This window comes from Tamandua tetradactyla, chromosome 18 (assembly GCF_023851605.1).
Source record: "Tamandua tetradactyla isolate mTamTet1 chromosome 18, mTamTet1.pri, whole genome shotgun sequence".
Lineage (NCBI taxonomy): Eukaryota > Metazoa > Chordata > Mammalia > Pilosa > Myrmecophagidae > Tamandua > Tamandua tetradactyla.
The window spans coordinates 62,560,186-62,581,242 of NC_135344.1; the positions used below are offsets into that span (position 1 = coordinate 62,560,186).

At 38.7% G+C, this 21,057-nt stretch overlaps 1 protein-coding gene across 6 annotated transcripts in view; it reads right to left on the reverse strand.

The window, feature by feature from the left end:
• GREB1L (GREB1 like retinoic acid receptor coactivator) overlaps positions 1-21,057 on the reverse strand; it is a 353,788-nt gene that overhangs the window by 248,953 nt on the left and 83,778 nt on the right. For all 6 annotated transcript variants that reach the window (XM_077135830.1, XM_077135828.1, XM_077135832.1 and 3 more), the window contains exon 2: positions 15,251-15,444. The gene's annotated coding sequence lies outside the window, so the exon portion shown is untranslated. The remainder of the gene's footprint in view (positions 1-15,250; positions 15,445-21,057) is intronic.

Sequence of the window (21,057 nt, forward strand, 5' to 3'; positions counted from 1 at the left end):
CTTTTCCAAATTCTTCCATGTTTGCTGTTAAGTCCTCAGCTTTTGCTCTTTATTGTTTTCTTTTCCTTTAAATTTTTTATTAATTAAAAAAATTACAAGAAATGCAAACATCCTTAATATATGCTCATTATGCTCTACAAATATAATCAGTAATTCACAATATCATCACATAGCTGCATATTGATCATCATGGTCATTTCCCAGAACATTTCCATCAATTCAGAAAAAGAAATAAAAAGACAACAGAAAAAAAAAAAAAAACAGAAAAAGAAAAAAAGAATTTTACATACCATACCCCTTACCCCTCCCTTTCACTAATCATTAGCATTTCAAACTGTATATATTTTAACATTTGTTTCCCTTATTATTTATTTTTATTCCATATGTTCTACATGTCTGTTGACAAGGTAGATAAAAGGAGCATCAGATACAAGTTTTTTTTTAAACTTTTTTATTAATTAAAAAAATTAACAAACAAAACATTAAGATATCATTCCATTCTACATATACAATCAATAATTCTTAATATCATCACATAGTTGCATATTCATCATTTCTTAGAACATTTGCATCAATTTAGAAAAAGAAAAAGACAATAGAAAAAGAAATAAAACGATAATAGAGAAAAAAAAGATTATACATACCATACCCCTTACCCCTCACTTTCATTTACTACTAGTATTTCAAACTAAATTTAACATTTGTTCCCCCTATTATTTATTTTTATTCCATATGTCCTACTCTTCTGTTGATATAGTAGCTAAAAGGAGCATCAGACACAAGGTTTTCACATTCACAGAGTCTCATTGTGAAAGCTATATCATTGTTCAATCATCATCAAGAAACATGGCTACTGGAACACAGCTCTACGTTTTCAGGCACTTCCCTCCAGCCTCTTCACTACATCTTGAACAACAGGGTGATATCTACTTAATGTGTAAGAATAACCTCCAGGATAACCTCTCGACTCTGTTTTAAATCTCTCAGCCATTGGCACTTTGTCTCATTTCGCTCTTCCCCCTTTGGTCGAGAAGGTTCTCTCAATCCCTTGATGTTAATTCTCAGCTCATTCTAGGGTTTTTCTCAGTCCCTTGATGCTGAGTCTCAGCTCATTCCAGGATCTCTGTCCCACGTTGCCAGGAAGGTCCACACCCCTGGGAGTCATGTCCCACGCAGAGAGGGGGAGGGTGGTGAGACTGCTCCTCATGTTGGCTGGAGAGAGAGGCCACATCTGAGCAACAGAAGAGGCTCTCTTGGGGGTGACTCTTAGGCCTAAATTTTAAGTAGACTTGACCTATCCTTTGTGGGGTTAAGTTTCGTATGAACAAACCCCAAGACTGGGAGCTCAGCCTATAGCTTTGGTTGTCCACACTGCTTGTGAGAATATCAAGAATTCAACTTGGGGAAGTTGAATTTCTCCCTGCTCTCACCATTCCCGGAAAGGGGCTTGCAAATACTTTTCCACTCACTGATCAAATCACTCTGGGATTCATCGGGGAATCACTCTGGGCAAACCAACAAAATCTCATGTCCTACCTGAGATTCCAAGTACTTGTGACGTTCAATCAAACTATCTACATGAGTTATATTAGGAAATGCTCTAGTCAAAATATAAATTTTGTAACAAACATTTTTTGCTTTAGTCTCACACAAAAGGTGACATTTTAAAGTATTAATTATCATCTATTTTCACCACCCTGCAATAATGACATTCCTTTCTTTGTTCTTCCTCATGCAAAAACATTTTTAAAATTTGTACATTGTACATTTCACTATCATTATACACTCTAGGCATTCCTAGATTATACCATCTCAATCTTTAACATCTATCTTTCTTTCTGATTTCATTTATGTCCCCAGCCCTCCTCCCTCCATCATTCTCACATGCAGCTTCATTCAGTGTTTTAACATAATTACATTACAGTTAGGTAGTATTGTGCTGTCCATTTCTGAGTTTTTGTATCCAGTCCTTTTGCGCTATATTTTATTATACTGAGACACAAGGTTTTCACAATCACACAGTCACATTGTGAAAGCATATCATTATACAATCATCATCAAGAAACATGGCTACTGGAATACAACTCTACATTTTCAGGCAGTTCCCTCCAGCCTCTCCTTCCTCTTAGATAACAAGGTGATCTCTACTTAATATGTAAGAATAACCTCCAGGATAACCTCTCGACTCTGTTTGGAATCTCACAGCCATTGACACTTTGTCTCATTTCACTCTTCCCCCTTTTGGTTAAGAGGATTTTCTCAATCCCTTGATGCTGGGTCTCCGCTCATTCTAGAGTTTTTCTCAATCCCTTGATGCTGAATCTCAGCTCATTCTGGATTTCTGTCCCACGTGCCCAGGAAGATCCATACCCCTGGGAATCGTGTCCCACCTAGACCAAGGGAGGGTGGTGAGTTTGCTTGCTATATTGGCTGGAGAGACAGGCCACATCTGAGCAACAAAAGAGGTTCTCCTGGGGGTGACTCTTAGGCCTAATTTTAAGTAGGCTTGACCTATCCCTTGTGGGGTTAAGTTTCATATGAACAAACCCCAAGACTGGGGGCTCAGCCTATAGCTCTGGTTGTCCACACTGCTTGTGAGAATATCAATAATTCAACTTGGGGTAGTTGAGTTTTCCCCTGTTCTCACCATTCCCCAAAGGGGACTTTACAAATACTTTTCCACTCACTGATCAAATCACTCTGGGATTCATCAGGGCAAAACCTGGACAAACCAACAAAATCTCATGTCCTATACAAAGTCCCATGTACTTAAAGTGTTCAACCAACTATCTACATAAACTATATTAGGAGATGCACAGGTCAAAGTATAAATTTGTACCAAATAAACATTTTTTGCTTTAGTCTCACACATAAATTGAAATTTTAACATATTAATTACCATCTATTTTCAGCACACTGCAGTAATGACATTCTTTTGTTCTTCCTCATGCAAAAACGGTTTTCAAATTTGTACATTTAGTCACTATCATTATATACTCTAGGCATTCCTAGATTATACCTACTCAATCTTTATCATCTATCTTTCTTTGTGATTTCATTTATGCCCCACCCTCTTCCCTCTATCATTCTCATATGTAGCTTCATTGAGTGTTTTAGGATAATTATATTACAATTAAGTAACATTGTGCTGTCCATTTCTGAGTTTTTATATTCAGTCCTGTTGCACAATCTGTATCCCTTCAGCTCCAATTACCCAATATCTTACCCTATTTCTATCTCCTGATGGTCTCTGTTACCAACGAAAAATTCCAAGTTTATTCACTAATCTCAGTTCATATCAGTGAGACCATACAGTATTTGTTCTTTTGTTTCTGGCTAATCACACTCAGCATAATGTCCTTAAGGTTCATCCATGTTGTTACATACTTCATAACTTTATTCTGTCTTACAGCTGCATAACATTCCATCTTATGTAAATGCCACAGTTTGTTTAGCCAACCATCTGCTGCTGGACATTTGGCTGCTTCCATCTCTTGGTAATTGTTAATAATGCTGCTATAAACATTGCTGTGTAGAAGTCCATTTGTGTCCTTGCCCTCCTGTCCTTTGAGTAGAGATAGCATACAGATGGGTCCTGTTTTTTAAACCATTCTACCAGACTATGTCTTTTGATTGGAGAGTTTAATCTATTAACATTCATGTTATTACTGCATGGGTAGTACTTTCTTCTACTATTTTGTCTTCTCGATTTTAGATGTCATATCTAATTTTCCTTCTTTTTACCTTTACTCATAGTCTTCCTTTCTACACTCTTCTATACACCTCTCTCTTCTGCCTTCGTATCTGTCTCTAGTGCTCCTTTTAGTATTTCTTGCAGAGCTGGTCTCTTGGTCACAAATTCTCTCAGTGATTTTTTGTCTGAAAATGTTTTAATTTCTTCCTCATTTTTGAAGGACAATTTTGCTGAATATAGAATTCTTGGTTGGCAGTTTTTCTCTTTTAATAGTTTAAATATATCATCCCACTGTCTTCTTGCCTCCATGGTTTCTACTGAGAGATCTGCGCATAGTCTTTTTGGGCTTCCCTTGTATGTGATGGATTGCTTTTCTCTTGCTGCTTTCAAGATTCTCTTTCTCTTTGACCTCTGACATTGTGATTAGTAAGTACCTTGGAATACGTCTATTTGGATCTATTCTCGTTGGGGTATGCTGCACTTCTTGGAACTATAATTTTAAGTCTTTCAGAAGAGTTGGGAAAATTTCTTTGATAATTTCCTCCATTAGTTTTTCTCCTCCTTTTCCTTTCTCTTCTCCTTCTGGGACACCCACAACATGTATATTCGTGCGCCTCATATTGTCTTTCAGTTCCCTGAGTCCCTGCTCATATTTTTACGTTTTTTTCCCTATAGTTTCTATATCTTGTCGGATTTCAGATGTTCCGTCCTCCAGTTCACTAATCCTAACCTCTGTCTCTTGAAATCTACCATTATAGGTTCCCATTGTTTTTTTTCATCTTTTCTACCGTACCTTTCATCCCCATAAGTTCTGTGGTTTGTTTTTTCAGACTTTCCATTTCTTCTTTTTGTTCATTCCTTGCCTTCTTTATATACTCCCTCAATTCGGTGATTTGGTTTTTGATAAGGTTTTCCATGTCTGTTCATATATTCTGAATTAAATGTTTCAGCTCCTGCATCTCATTTGAATTGATGGTTTGTTCCTTTGACTGGGCCATTTCTTCAATTTTCCCGGTGTGATTTGTTATCTTTTGCTGGCATCTATGCATTTAATTACCTTAATTAGTTTATTCTGGAGATTGTTTTCACTTCTTTCATCTGGGATTTTCTTGCTGAATGAATTTGTTGTCTATTTGTTCTTTGACATTCAATTCAGCTTTATCTGGACCTCTAACTTAAGTTTTGTTTAACAGAGGAGAATTTTTCAGTTTTTGTTTTCTTGTTTCTTGCCCTGCTTGTATGGTGCCTTTTCCCCCCACACTTAGGAGGGTCTACTTAGGTATTATAGACCGCAGCCAGATTTTCCCAGACCAAACTGGCCTCCTATCAGGAAGAAAGAGTCACCTGCGTCAGTTTTCCCCAAGGGTGGGACCCAGCAGGTTGAAAGACTTTCCTGTGAAGTCTCTGGACTCTGTTTTTCTTATCCTGCCCAGTATGTGGTGCTTGTCTGCCTGCAGGTCCCACCAGCATAAGGTGATGCAGTACCTTTAATTTTGGCTGGGGGCATGGTGGAGACCGAGGAGAGGTTGTAGGTTGGTTTTAATGGTTTCAAATTACCAAGCCCTGGTGTCTGAATTCCTTGAGAGAGGGATTCCACCTGAGTTGAAAGCTTCACCCCTCCCCTGGGGAGGGCGCTGGGGCAAAAATGAGCGACTTCTGTTTTGACCAGGTTCACCTGAGCTGGGGGCCTATTTCTAGTGGTCAGAATTTGTTAATTAATTCCACAATTGGTGTTTGGTTGAGCTCAGCCCCTGCTTCTGGTAAAGTCTCTTTCCTTTCCCCTCTGGGAAGCAGCCTGTGGGGGAGGGGCACTGGCCACCACGGCTTGGGGAACTCATGATTCTGGGGGGCTCACAGCCGGTCCAGCTGGTCCAGATTGGGGTACTCTGTGTGTCCAGTCACTGATGTGGCCCCAGGAGCTGTTCTGTATTGTGTCTGGTTATTTAGTAGTTGTTCTGGAGGATGAACTAAAATGCGCACATTGTTAAGCCACCATCTTGGCCCGGAACTATTGTTTTTTTATATAGGCATTTAAGGCAATAAATTTCCCTCTCAGCACAGTCTTTTGCCGCATCCCATATGCTCTGATAAGTTGTATTCCCATTTTCAATGATCTCCAGATAGCTACTAATTTCTCTAGCAAGTCCTTATTTGCCCCACTGGTTGTTTAAGAGTGTGTTACTTAATCTCCATATATTTGTGAATGTTCTTGTTCTTTGGTGGTTACTGAGATCCAGTTTCATTACATTGTGATCAGAGAAAGTACTTTGAATCATTTCAATATTTTTAAATTTATAAAGAACTGTTTTGGCCCCAGCATATGAGCTATCCTGGAGAATGTTCCATGAGCAGTACAGAAGAATGAATAACCTTGTGCTTTGGGGTGCAATGACCTATATATGTCTCCTAAGTCTAATTCATTTATCAGGTTATTTAACTTCTCTATTTCCTTGTTGATCTTCTGTCTGGTTATTCCATCCATAGAGCACACTAAATTTTGAAATGACTATTTTCACAGATATCATCTCATTTAATCCTTACACCAATTCTGGGTGAATGATGTGTTCCCATTTTCTATATGAGGAAACAGAGCAAGGGGGTTGGAGACTTAACTGAGATTGCCCATATATAGGCAGTAAAGTCAAACCAGACTCCAGCTCAATGCAGTCTGGAAAGAATATGAGTGAGTAGATCATAGTTTCTATTAACATGAAAGACACTTGATAAACTTGTATATGTTTTATAAGGATAAAATACTGTATAATGAATTTGCAAATATGTTTAAACATTATAACCTAGGTTAAGAGGATTTAAAAATATATCAGGGCCCCAATCCAGATGGTAGAGTGAGATGCTTCAGGGCTCCAGCCCTCCACGGGAGCTTTGAACAACCAGCAAGAACCATCAGAAACATCTTTTGCCAAGCCAGCTTGCAATGCTAGTGCAGATGCCTCGTCCCAATTCTAGAGGGAGCAGAGTAACACTCATTCATATACTGGAAGCATGTATGTCTGGCACAGTCTGTCTCGTGGTGGCCTGAGGGACTCAGTTGCCCCAGAACTTGCTTTGTGTGCAGAAGACAGTTCTCCAAATTCTCCTTCAGAACACTATAGGAGAGCAGACAAGTCATGCTGCCTGTGGCAAGGGATTGCTGTGGTATACAGTGTGGGGCCCAGGGCCTTTAGGAAACTTGGGAAGAGGAGACTTTCAGAGTGTAAGCAGAGGGATTTCCTAGAGCCACACATGTATGCCCAAGACAAGACACCTGAGCAAGTCTACGAACTCATTGTATGGAGAAGCCCTAAAGATTAATCTGCAAGTTAATCTGCAAAGACTCTAAAAGGTGTTTTCTTTTTTCCCTCTTTTTTTTTTTTGTTTGTTAGCTCCTGATATTCAAGGAAAACTCTGTCATAATACTAGTAGATACAGGCTTAAAGAACAGACAATTCAGAGTCTAACTTTCATCAATAACACATTAAAATATCAAAATGTCCAGATTTCAACAAAAGATTACAAAACATACCAAAAACAAAACAAAAATAAACAGGAAGAAAATGGCCCAGGCAAAGGAGAAGATTAACACATTAGAAAGCATCAATGAGAAAGATCAGACCTGGGACATGTCAGACAAAGATTTCAAAAAGTGGTCCTAAATAAGCTCACACAGCTAAAGGAAAACATAGACAAAGAATTAAAGGAGATCAGAAAAACAGTAGATGAACACACACACAAAAATATCAATAAGGAGATGGAAATTATAAAAAGGAACCAAAGTTGAAGACCATAGTAAGAGAAAAAAAAAACTTTTCTAAAGGGGTTCAACAGCAGATTGGAGCTGGCAGAAGAAAGACTCAGTGAACTTAAAGTTAATACAAATGAAATCATTCAGTCTAAGGAGCAGAAAGAAGAAAAGTGACTAGAGCCTGAGGAACCTGTGGGATACCATCAAACATACCAATATATGTATTATGGGGAGTCCCAGAAGAGAGAGAAAAAAGCAGAATATTCAAAGAAATAATGGGTGAAAACTTCAAAATTTAACAAAAGATATGAATATACAAACCCAAGCTGCTCAACAAACTCCAAACTGGATAAAACCAAATAGACCCACATTGAGCCATGTTATAATCAACCTTTTGAATGCCAAGGATAAAACAGAATTCTCTGAGCCACAAGAGAGAATACGTTTCAATAAGGTTAAGTGCCAACTTCTTTTTTTTCCTAATTATGGAAGGTTTATTTACTACTTTCTAGATTAAATACATTTATTAGATGTTTTAAACCATCACTCAAGTATAGCAAGAAATGAAAAGCTACATTTCAATTATTTCTTTGTGCTACATTAGTATTTTTTTAATTTATTTTATTTTATTTTTTTAAATACCAAAAAAACACCTAATGAACACAAACATTCCTATTTTGATCATTCTGTTCTACGTATATAATCAGTAATTCACAATATCATCACATAGTTGCATATTCATCACCATGATCACTTCTTGGAACATTTGCATCTATTCAGAAAAGGAAATAAAACAAAAACAGAAAAAAAAATTTATACAAACCATACCCCTTACTTTTCATTGATCACCAGCATTTCAAACTAAATTTATTTTAACATTTGTTTCCCTTATTATTTATTTTTACTCCATATGTTCTACTCGTCTGTTGACAAGGTAGATAAAAGGAACATCAGACACAAGGTTTTCACAATCACACAGTCACATTGTGAAAGCTATATCATACAATCATCATCAAGAAACATGGCTACTGGCAAACAGCTCTACATTTTCAGGCAGTTACTTCCAGCCTCTCCATTACATCTTGAATAACAAGGTGATATCTACTTAATGCGTAAGAATAACCTCCAGGATAACCTCTCAACTCTGATTGGAATCTCTCAGCCATTGACATTTTGTCTCATTTCTAAGTGCCAATTTCTTATTGCAAATCATGGAAGCTACAAGGCAATGGGAAGATATGTTAAAAGTGCTGAAAACAAAAAAATGCCAACTAAGAATTCTATATCCAACAAAACTGTCTTTCAAAAATGAGGGAGAGATTAAGACATTCCCAGATAAACAAAAGCTGAGGGACTTAAGCATTACTTGACCAGCCCTAAAAGAGATGCTAAAGAGGCTTCTGCAGGTTGAAAGGAAAGAATATTAGACAACTGACTGAAGCCACATGAAGAAATAAATATCTTCAGAAAAGATAATGAAGCAAGAATGCTAGGACTACTTTATTTTTGGGTTTTAACTCTACATTTTACTTCCTGAAGGATCTAAAGGCAAATGCACAGAAATGAAATGATAAATTAGTTTTTTTGGACTCAGTGTATAACATGTAATTTGTGACAAGAACTACATAAAAGTGGGGGAACAGAGGGGTATAGGAACATAATGTGTGTATACTATTGAAGTTAAATTGGTACCAAGGTAAATGAGATTGTTATAGATTTAGGATGTTAAGTTTAAGCTCTATGGCAACTACAGTGAAAATATTGGAGAAAATGCACACTCACAGAGACAGAAATTGGAGAAATTAGGTTGTGGGTAGATAGGGAGATAATGCATAATGGGTGTAGGGCTTCTGTTTGGGGAGGTGGGTAAGGAAGTGGTGAGGGTACCGCAACATCAAATGTGATTAATCCCACTGAATGTATGCTTTGGAGTGATTGAAATGGAAAAGTTTATGTTACATGTATGTTCTCATAATTAAAAAAGAAAGAGCAACTAAAAAGATGATTAAGTACACTACATAATCCTGGATGGAGCAAAGGAAGAAAAATGCTCAAAGGGACATTATTGGGAAATATGAAAAAATTGGAATATAGAATGTAAACTTTCTATCAATGTGAAATTTCTTAAATTTGATAATGGTACTTAATGTGATCACATAAGTGAATAACCTCACTCTTGGGAAATGTACATAACAGCATTAAGTGTGTAAGGAGCATTATGTATTTTATACATTTAATGGATTGATGGATAGATGGATAGGTAGATAGAATGATATGACATATGATATAGCTCAGTGGCAGAATTCTTGCCTGCTATGCCGGAGACCCAGGTTCAATTCCCAGAGCCTGCCCCCATGCCAAAAAATAAAATAAATAAATGATGTAAGTAAAAATGGTAGGATAACTTTGTATTTATATAGATACTCTCTTTCTAACAATTTAAAACAATTTCTGGAAATCTTACCTACCCTCTTTTACAACAGCCCAATAGGAAGAGGTAGGTGTTCCTGCCAGGAAACATGTGAGAAAGAAAGCACGAAAAGTTCTCAAAATACATGTGGGTATGACAGGAATAACCACCTCTGTGTTTGGTGTTCCGTCCATTAATCCTAGCTTCTTCTCTTTAGCCTCCTTCAAATAAGTCACTGCCATTTGGCAGAGACAAAAAGATCTTGGAGACAAATTTCAAGGGCATTTTAAGAGTATTCTAATATCATATTGCACCTTTCTTGTTTTTTTTTATAATTCAAGTCTGATCTCTCTCTGCCATCACTTAGCCAAAAGACTGGAACAAAAGGAAATTGCTCATGCCCTAGTTTTGCTGATGCTTTAAACAATGCAAGCCGTAAAGATGGCAAATTTGCTTTTACGTTTCTCACAAACTCGTGTTTCCTTTGCTTAATGGAATAAGCAAATTATAGCTAGGAAGTCATTCTACAGTAAAATTAATAGGTATACCCCCACCACCACCTCGCAGTGCTAAATTCACTAAGTGAATTTTGAAGAGATCTATATACCTGTGTACCCTTCTATTGAGTCAACAAATGTATCCAAACCATATGAATTCCAGTCATAGTCTCTGGGAGTTCACATATTAAATCTCCCGGTTTGAGCTCTTTTAATATATAAGCATAAACATCATCTATTTGGATGAAATTCTCAATATCCAGAAAAAGTGAAGTGTCAGGAGTCCTACCTCACTGCCAATCACCCCCGCTTTAGTCATACTCTTTGTGCTAGATTTTGTTTGAATACCGCTTTCTAGTTGATCTATATGTTTCATGTGTTATCTTTACCATTAATTTGCAAACATCCTGAGAGACAGGGTACTTCTTTCTCTGTTCTCACTCCTAATTCACAGGTCATGGACTAGGGGAGGGACTAGCAGGGATTGGAAGGCAGCAGTGTGGCCCACGGAATGCTATTATCATGACTCCCTACAAGCATCTCACGATATAGCTATTATTTTCCCCATTTTCTAAAACAGCAAACTTCTGAGGCTCAGAAGCTGACTGTGTTACACAACTAGTAAGCAGTTAGGATGAGATCCAAACCCAGATCTGCCCTCTCTTTCCACTGTTTTATACTGCCTTCTACACATTTTCAAAGCTGCCTGCACCCCAGGCCCAAGAGGTGGCCACTGGGGCAACTGTTTTCAGAAGGTATGGATGGATTTGGGTGTGAGGGTTGAGTACACTAGTACACTCACAAGCAACGAGTAAGGCCCCTCTTCACGTAGGACTGAAACAGAGATGGGAAGAGAAGGGTACTGCTCTCCCAATGCCACCACATTCTAGCGTGGAACTGTTAAGGGTCTGAGAAGTATAAATTTAAACCTGGCCTTTCACAACACTAAGAAGGTATATTTGTCAAAGTAGGAAGATGAAATATACTTGACAGTCTGTTAGCCTGATTTATAACTTTTAAACATTCAGACATTATATCATGTGGGCCTCTATTTGTCCTTTTGCCCTGGGTACCCAAAATATGGGGAAGGCAGAAGGCAGATAATAGGCATATTTTTTTTCCTGGTAGCCATATCATATCACACCAAAATATTCTTCTAATGTTGAACATTTGAGTTGTTTCTAAATTTTCATTTAAAATGACACGTGTTAAATGTCTGCCTTCATCGCTGATTATTTCTTGATATACTCTGAGAAGGAAAATTACTGGGCCATGAACTCTTAATAACCAAAACCTTAAACTGAAGGTTATATTAACAGGATAGTTCACTGAATATAACTCCTACCTCTCTACCCTTTCGCTACATGCCAAATCCACTGACTTACATTCATAATAATAGAGACCATGCCTATTTAAAGACTTTTTAATATATGGTTATTTTATTTCAATCTAGGAAACCGACTCACGAAGTATCTTTTGATATGCTTTACAAGTCCATTAAATTTCAATCCCTAAAATCAGGGATCTACAAACTATGACCCCAGGCCAAATCCAGCCTGCTCATGACCTGTTTTTTTTGTAAATACATTTTATTGCAACAAAGGCATGCTCAATTACTTATTGTCTAGGGCTGCATTCATACTACAAAGGTAAAGTTGAGTAGTTGCCACACAAACCGTATGGTCCACAACCCCTAAAATAGTTCCTATTTGGACCCTTCCAGAGAAAGTTTGCCAACCTCTGTCCTAAAATAATCACAAAATACAAACCATGAAACAGCATCATAGAAAACACTGTATAGTTAAAAATCTGCAATCGGTTTTTCTTTCCCATTTCACAGATCAGATGCGCCAGCCTCATCAGGCCTCATATTTGTGTTTATTATTCCTAATGATAAAGCTGCTGTCTTGCCCTGTTTAACAAACATTTACCAAATGCCTACTACATGTCAAGCAGAACTCATGCTAGGTGCTAGTGGTTCATGGAAGAATAAGTCATTGTTTTAGGCCTCAGATGGTTTATTAGTTTTCAAAGTGTGTCTTTCCAAGCTTTTGCAAAGCCAAAAGAATCATTTCAATCATCCTAGACCATCGCTCATCACCCCTGAGACGCTAAGAAAGGGTATGTAAAGAGCAAGTATTCAGAGAGTAGAAATGCCTTTATGGTTGCAACTTGGATTTTGAACCAGTACGGATTAGGCTGCCTTGGTGAAAATCCACTGGTCAGATGCAGAAGAGTAGACAATTTCTAGGCACCAAGTAATCTCTCTTGTAGAAATTCCCTTTCTTTTTTCTGCTTTAACCAGTTGGGTAAAATCATTGCCCACTTTATGATATCAGGATAAGCAACAGACTGACAATGGTTATTTCTATTTACTTTAAAAATTAAAATTCATATTTATGAGAAAAAGACCCATACAAGTGTAGTGAGGGAAGAGAGAAATAAACAGTTTTACTCTTTGTAAAGATGGGGCAATAACAGAGTAATTTGGCTTTGGGAGAGGACATAAACCTGAGCCAAGTATTTCAAAGGATCCTAAGAAATGTGGTTTGGATCCAAGTTGGAAGGAAATAGGATTTTTTTTTTTTTTTTTTTTTTTTTTTTTTGCTTTGGTGGAAAGAGAAAGTATTTATAACCCAAATACTTTCTCACTTTTTGTTGGCATGATTAATCTGTTAAACTATATCAATAGATTAAAAACCAAAAGCAAATGTCTTGAATGCTCTGTCATTTGGGCTCATTGCTGGTGTGGCTATCCTACATCACTGGGATAAAAAGGGAAGATCCTGTATCTGTGGATTTGCACCCCATTTGCCTCTCATTAGCTGGGCAACATTGTATATGCTTCTTCACCTCTTAGAACTTGTCTGTGCAAAATATTGATAATACCATTTTCCTTACTGGGTTGCCTCAATGATCAAATAGAACAATCGATAAAAGTAGCTCATAACACAATTACTGGCATTTAGTAGCAATGAATCTTACGTAAAGTATAGCTATTTTTGTATTTCTTCTCATTATTTATAATATATGTTAAAATCCCAAGTGGACTTTGTGGAGTTTCCTCCATGGCTTGGTTTGGTGATCAATCAATTGGCTCCTATTCTTTCACAGCTGCATCTCTTCTACTAGAGATGTTTTCCTTTAGCAATTTATGACCCCTCACCTCTGAGAGTAGCCAAAAACCACACAAACATCTTAACATACTGGGCATCTTAACGTGTTATAAGCTGAGCCCTTTCTGGGGATTAAGTAGTACCTAACAATGTTTTTAGAGTCAAGTTCCCATGCTGAGCAGCTCATGTTCCTGGAGGAGGAAAAGATAAACTGAGCAGGCAGGTGGATGGGTGCCACTTTGGGCATAACTTCTGACCTTGCAGAATATTATCTACAATGGCTCATTTTGGAAATATGCTCATTTTCAAAGAGGAGAACCTATCTGCAAAAACAGTGGCCAGTCTTGCCTGTTCTTGCCAATTCAAAACCATTAGAATGACTTGTTCTAACGTACCTAGAATAAACAAACCTTCATGCAACTATTAACTATATTGACTGACTCTTCTTAGACAGTTATGAAAACCCGGTTCTCATAATATCTCAAAAGTATTTGGCAAGGTCGTCATTGTTATATTTTGGTCTTGTAAGAGAAGTCAAAGATAACTAATGCTTCCAATTGGCTTTTCTTAAAGTATCTCTCTGTGTCCTTAAACACCACTTCTTTGTTTCTCCAGACTTAGTCACTCTCTTGCCACGCATCTTTAAATGCTTCCATACCGTCTCCACAGGCTGTCTTGCTACTGTCTCAATTTCAACATTCTCCAAGTACAGCTCTTCAGCTCTCCAAGCAAATCAGCTACTCATTCAGTTGTTTTGCTTGAGTTAATGAGAATGCCATTTTCCAGTTACTCAGATTTAGACCACTGAAGTGATCTTCACCTTTTACCCCTTCTCCATTGTTGCCATGTCCAGGTGTCTGCTAGGTTGGGGGAACAGGGGAGGTCACCATGACTTGAGCTGTGTAAAATGTGCCGCCCCTTCTAGACCTCACCTAACCCCCTTGCTTAAAAACCGCCTGCACCAGGACCCAGCGGCGAGCTCACAACTCCCTACCTTGAGTTCTGTGAGCTCTGCCCGGGAGTACAGGAATCAACTTGCTTACTCTAAGGTTTTTTGGTCTGCCCCTTCTCTCTTTCGCCTCCTAAACATTACGGTGCCCCGTATCACACATCACTTCTACCTCTCCTCTCTATTTCCAGCCTAGTTTAGGCCTTATTTCTGCTGGGGATGATTAAATCACTTTTCCAAAGAATTCAGGAAGTTCAATTTCTCAGTGATTTGAAAACCAACACCTTCTAATGTACATGTGATATCTAATGCCATCTGCTGGCAGGTAAGTATTTCACAATACTCTCCAGAGGTTCTTTGGGAGACCATTGTGTGGCCATTTGCTCTCTCACTGGGGATAGGTGCAGGGCTGCTTCCAACACAGAAAACTGACCTCAGAATGAGGAGAAGAAGCAAGGCTTTCGTACATGAAAGGCCTGGGTGTATGCTCAGAAATTTTTTATTGGAGGAGGCTGAAGAGTTAAAAAGTCTAAGAGACTCTGCTACTAGGCAGGCAGAAGTCAGCCCAGATAGTTCAAACACCGATACTATATATGAACTTATTGCCATTATTCTTAGCTGTAGAGGACAGAATGATACTAGCAAGGGAAGGCTGAGTAGCAGTGGGAGAAAACAGTTACACATAGGGTGGTTAAGAGGGGAAGAAGACAGGTGAAGGACAAAAGAGTAGAACAGGTATAGTGGATATCTTTTGTTGATCCCTTCAGAACCCCTATGCACCCACCTCCATCCTACTCTGTAGCCAGAGGCTGACCTGCAGCCATCACATCAACCCAGGTTACCTGTATTCTGGCTTCTGTCCAGGGTTGGCCCATGGAAAGGGGAAGAGTGAAGTCAGTATTTTCCCACCAGCCAGATCTCCTTCAGCTGTGTGAATCCTCTGCTGACGGTCACAGCTCCTGCCAGGAGGATCTGTCCCACAGTTGTCCGTTGTTGCTGGGCTCCAGAAATGGCTCCCTCCCCCAGCACTTCAGACCTAGAGATAGAAAGCATACCTCACTGTTACTGCCCTGGGGTCCTGAACTCTCCCGTGTGCCACCCTACACCCTGCCCACTTTATACCTTTATAAACAGTTGTTTTCTAAAACTTTCCTCAACTCATCCCAATTTGAGTATGGCAGGTGTTTCCTGATGGGACCCTGATAGATTCTATGTTGAATTGTGTCCAAAATTCATGTCAATCTCGAACCTAGAATGCAACCTTATTTGGAAATAGGGTCTTTGCAGAGGCAATTAGTTAAGATGAAGTCATATGGGATTAGGATGAGCCCTAAATCCAATATGACTAGCGTCCTTATAAAAAGAGGAGAAGAGACAGAGACACACAGACACACTATCTAAGAAGATAGCCATGTGAAGACAGAGGCAGAAATGAGTGACGCAGATACAAGCCAAGAAACACCAAGGATTGTTAGCAACCTCCAGAAGCTAGGAGGAAGAGGAAAGGAAGGATTCTTCCTTAGAGTCTTCAGAGAGAGTGTGGCCCTGCTGGCACCTTGATTTCACACCTCTAGCCTCCAGAACTTTAAGAGAATAAATTTCTGCTGTTTCAAACCACCCAGTTTGTGGTAATTTGTTACAGCTATCTCAGGAAACTTAATACACATGGCTACAGGAAAAGAAAGAAAAACTCAGTGGGACTAAATAGAGAGGAGGAGGAAATGGAGAACTGATAACTAATTTTCCTTCATGAAACATGCCTTTCACCTGTCTTGGCCATAGCCTTCCTCTAGTCCCTCTCCTGTTCTCAGTTTCTCTTCTTCCATGTTTCTTTATCCACCTTCCTCATTGTCTTCCTTTATCCACAGTCATCTCTTCCCTCTACATCTGTTCCTTTCACTAACCTAAGCTTCTTCTTTCTCCTAGATGCTTTATCCAACTCTTTATCCATTTTGAAATAACTATACAACTTCACTTTTCAATACAAGGCACCACATGGCTTTCTGGTCCTTACCTCACATAAACCTCATGACTAACCCTCCAAACTTTCCATCTTCTCCATAGGAGACAAGCGCTACCTTCAGTCTCACGCTCCTCTGAAAACACTCTCTCGTGGCTTCTTCTAAATTCCCTCTCTCAGGTACCAACCTTTTCTGCCCATCATTTGTAAGACAATGCATATATTATAGGGGAACTTCATGGTCTAAATTTGCACTGTCCAATTTGGTCGTCTCTAGCTATACCATGGGTATTTAAGTTAACATTAAACAAAATAAAATATTTGTGCCTCAGGTTGCAGTAGCCACATTTCAAGTGCTCATTGGCCACATGTAGTAATGATTGCATAGAACATTTCCATCATCACAGAAAGTTTTATTGGACAGAGATGGTATAGATTAGGGTTTCTCGACTTTAGGACTATTAACACTTTGGGCCAGATATTCTTCCTCACGGAGGGCTGTTCTGCACATTATAGGATATTCAGCAGCATCCCTGGCCTCTACCCACTAGATGCCAGTAGCAACTCCCCTATTTGTGGAAATCAAAAATGTGTACAGACATTGCCAAACCCTGGTCTAAATGAAAACACACAGTTACAGGTTATGTTTTGCCTACGAGGGTGAAGGGGAAAGATAAATCAGGAAAGAAAAACAGAGATATATTTGGAGCAGGTAATAGTAGAAAGAATAGGGAAAGGGGCCAGGAGGTAAAAGGTTTCTATGAAACCTATGTTCAGTTTAATACAACTTTCTGGTTTTAGTAGCAGGTCCTAGTCTTTAAATAAAGTGCAGGGAACTTTCTTCTGGCTGCCCCATGGCACTCAGAAAACAGAGTAATCATGAGGTGTAATGCCCTTGCCCCAGCCCCACAAATATAAGAGAGATTTTTTTACTACAGGGACTAGAGGGATGTCTCCAGTCAAGAGGAAGAAATACAGGACTGCCCAAAATGTCATTTCATTATGATGTTAAAGATAAGCAAGCGAAAAAAAAAAAGATAACCAAGTGGCCAAAATAAGTGGCCACTTACACACATGCTTCCCTCCAGCACAGAACTAGAGAGTGTCACAGCTTTCTTTAATACAACTCTACAACTGAACCCTCTGGTTTAGTAGGCAATGAGACAGTAGTAAGGAAGAGTCACTATACCCTGAGCTGTAGTCTAGCAAATACAACTCACTTACATAAAGCAGGTTTTCCTAAAATATGGCCACCAACCCTAAGAGATATCCTAAAGAAAATTTTTAAAGACAATTCCCCAAATATATTTAACCATGGGTCCCTTCTTTTGAAGGAACGCCCACTGAATTTATTTTAGCCAATGCTAGCATAAAGAAAAGATTTGTGCTCAATTAAAATCTTCCATCTGCCAGAATGGTTTCCTTGATGCTGTATAAGATTTCTATCCAGAGAGAACTATGCATAAAAGAGGCCCTGATACGTCAGAAAATGATCACACTTGAGAATTACAGAGGTCACCATACTGAACTAGCAGCAGGGGAACTAAGAACAGAATGGGTCAGGACTAGGCATTAGATACTACCAGACAGGCTGGAGATTTTCTCTTTTCTTATGCTCTCCAGGCAGAAGACTGCTGAGGGCTACTGAGAGTCTATAGCACCAATGGAACACAGAAATCAGGCTGGCACCTCTCCACTTAGTCCAGAGCCTACAGGAGTATGGGCAGAGATTCAAGAACTGAGCATTACAGAGGTTTACAAAACTAATGATACGACCTAAAAAAAAATTTTAAAATAAAGGGCTGAAAAGTACCTGCAGGTTCAAGCAAGGCACTCTGTGGTGCTAAGGCTCTAAAGATGAATAAGGCAAAGCTGATGTGCTTTATGGACTGATAATGATAGTGGTGGTGGTGGTGATGATACTCTTCATACATTGTTTAATCCTGGCAAACATATGAGACTGAGACAGAAGGACTTCATCTCTATCTGGCCCAGAATTATAAATTATAATTATCAAAAGATTCTGGACACCTGGAATGTTCTGTGAACGCACCATTAAAATAAAGATATATAAAGAAAGGTAGGGACCACAGAGTGCTCACCTTTGTAATCACCTGAGATCCATAATCATGTGTGGGATGTATGAATAGTAGCTTTTCAATAAATATTGATTGAATAGTGAATATGATAAAGGAGAAGCTGTCTTATATGACGGATTCCCTAGAAGGCAGACATTCTTTTATTTTATGCCCATTCCATAGACTGTTAATGTGTTATCTATATAGCAGATAGTCAATAGTAGTTGACAGTACCCCAAATCCAAGAAATGATAATATCTGTACCAGGATCCTCTTTCCAACAGGAAAACAGAAGGCACACTCAGATTAAGGTAAGTTGTGGAAGTTTACTTGAAAGGGAGTATTTGGCAAAGCTATGGATAGAGTGTAGGAGGGACTACAAGGGATATTGCCATAATTTGAGATAAGTAAAAGCAGGACTGTTACCACTCTTAGGCAAAAAGAGTCGAGAGGAAGGATTGATTACAGGAACCCAAAAGAAGAAAGTCTTAGAATGAAGAACCATGACCTTAGGTCGAGGGGCACAAGCAGCCCAAGGCAACCCCACAAGGAGGGAGCAAAGAGAATAATTAGCCTGACCTCCCTCTCCTCCCTCTCTTGGATCGCCTGCTGGGACTCTGCCATTGGTTAAAGTGGGAGGGCACAGCAGCCCTTTGCTGGAATGCTCACAGGCAGCCTCTAGGGTAGAGAGAGGGAGAGGGGAGGAGGGCAGAGAGTAGATCCTAAGGGATAAAAGGAAGACATCCTTAACAATAGATGATCTCTATCCCTCAAATGCTGGTGGATGGATATCTGCAAAAAACTGATTCATGATCAATTTATCCATAATCGAATGGGAAAGAATCACTTCAAACTCTTATTCTTAACTGATCAAAATCTGGTTTCAAAGCAGGATTTCATTAAGGACAAAAATGAGATCCCAAATAAGAAGAAAGTTAAGTTCAAATGATCCTGCCAGACCTGAATCAGTCAACCCAAAATGCACCAGTTCTGGATTCATGGCTAGAGGCAAAGGTTGTTGTTCTTCCCATCAGGGGAACTGATCAAAGGACTGATGGCAACAGGCTGCATGGAACTAAAGCTTTTATTCTCAGGGGATAGGGGAGAACTCAGTATCTGGGGATCTGCCAATGGAACAAGGAGAAGGAAAGGTGCGGAAAACTACTAATGGAAAAATTACTACCATGCCAAACACAGAAGACAGTTGACACTAGGAAATTTATGAGGAATGTCAGTGGGAAAAGTACTTAACTTTGATGGCTGCTACTTTTCCTAAGAAAATAAAAGGGAAAACATCATCAATCAAAGGATAGAAAGTAACACAATATAATACTGGAAAGAAGAGTCTAAAAAGAATGATAAAATGGCCTGAGAAATAAAAACAAAACATCTTTATTATTCTTTAATTTGGTGGATTGGTGGCCTGTAGTCTAATGACATTTATTAGAAAACCACAAAAGAAAGAAAAATGATCTTTCAGTTTTCTCTCTCTGCCTTCATGTTTGGCATACATCCAATTTACTATATTTGATTTACAATTATAAAATATATTCGTAAGTATTCATTATCTGTACATTCAGCAATTCCTGGAAAATAATTATGTATTCAAAATCTTTACAGTTAACTTCTTTTTTTACTAAATAGTCTGCCACTTGGTGTTTTCTTTCTTGATAGCAACACATGTATAGCTACTGGTTGTTCAGGGCAAGCTGTTCTCATCATGAGTATTTTGCCACAATTTCAGACTCTTATCTACAAGAAGTACATTTCGTACTACTGTTGAAGCATATAACACTCATACCAAGTTACAAATAAAAGATATGCAGAACTGATAAACAAAGACCAGTTTAAGCATACAAATACCGTGAGAGGAAATGCCAACTGGCAAGGACTGCCAATCTTTTCCGCCTTGTGAAAAATTAATAGAATAACCAGAAAAAGGGGTCCATTTCCTTGCTGTTGGGCTACTTAATTATTATGGAAGTATGAAAGGAACATTCTCACTAAAATATAATCTACACTCATCTTTACTGGTTCAGCAGTTTATATTCTCCATGAGCCCAAATATATCTATTCACGAATTCAACCATGAACATTTATTAAGTACCTTCTGTGCATTCCAGACTGTGTGATAGGTGCCGGGAATACATCAGTAGACAAGAAGAAAAGGCACCTGCCCTCATGGAGCATACATACTAGGGGTGGGAGTTGTGAATTACAATAAGCAGGTCAATAAATAAATAAGAATTTGAGATAGTGATCTTTGTTAGGAATAAAACAGAATAGGTTACTGGGATGAAGAATAATAGGAGAGAGAAGACAAGTTAGGGAAGGCCTCTTTGAGTGTTGACATTTTAGGTTAGTCTTGAACAATGGGAAGAAGTCAGCCATGTGATGAACTTGGGAAAGAGCATTCCAAGAGAACAGCGAAGGAAAAAGCCCTGAGGAGGGATGAACTGGGTATGTTTGAGGAATAGTAAAAGGCCAGTAAATGAGAGGAAAATGATAGAGGATAATACAACAGAGGTAAATCAGATACCAGGTCATGTAGGACACTGTAGGATAAGGAACTTGGATTTTTTTCCAAAATGTGATCAGAAGTTGGCATAAG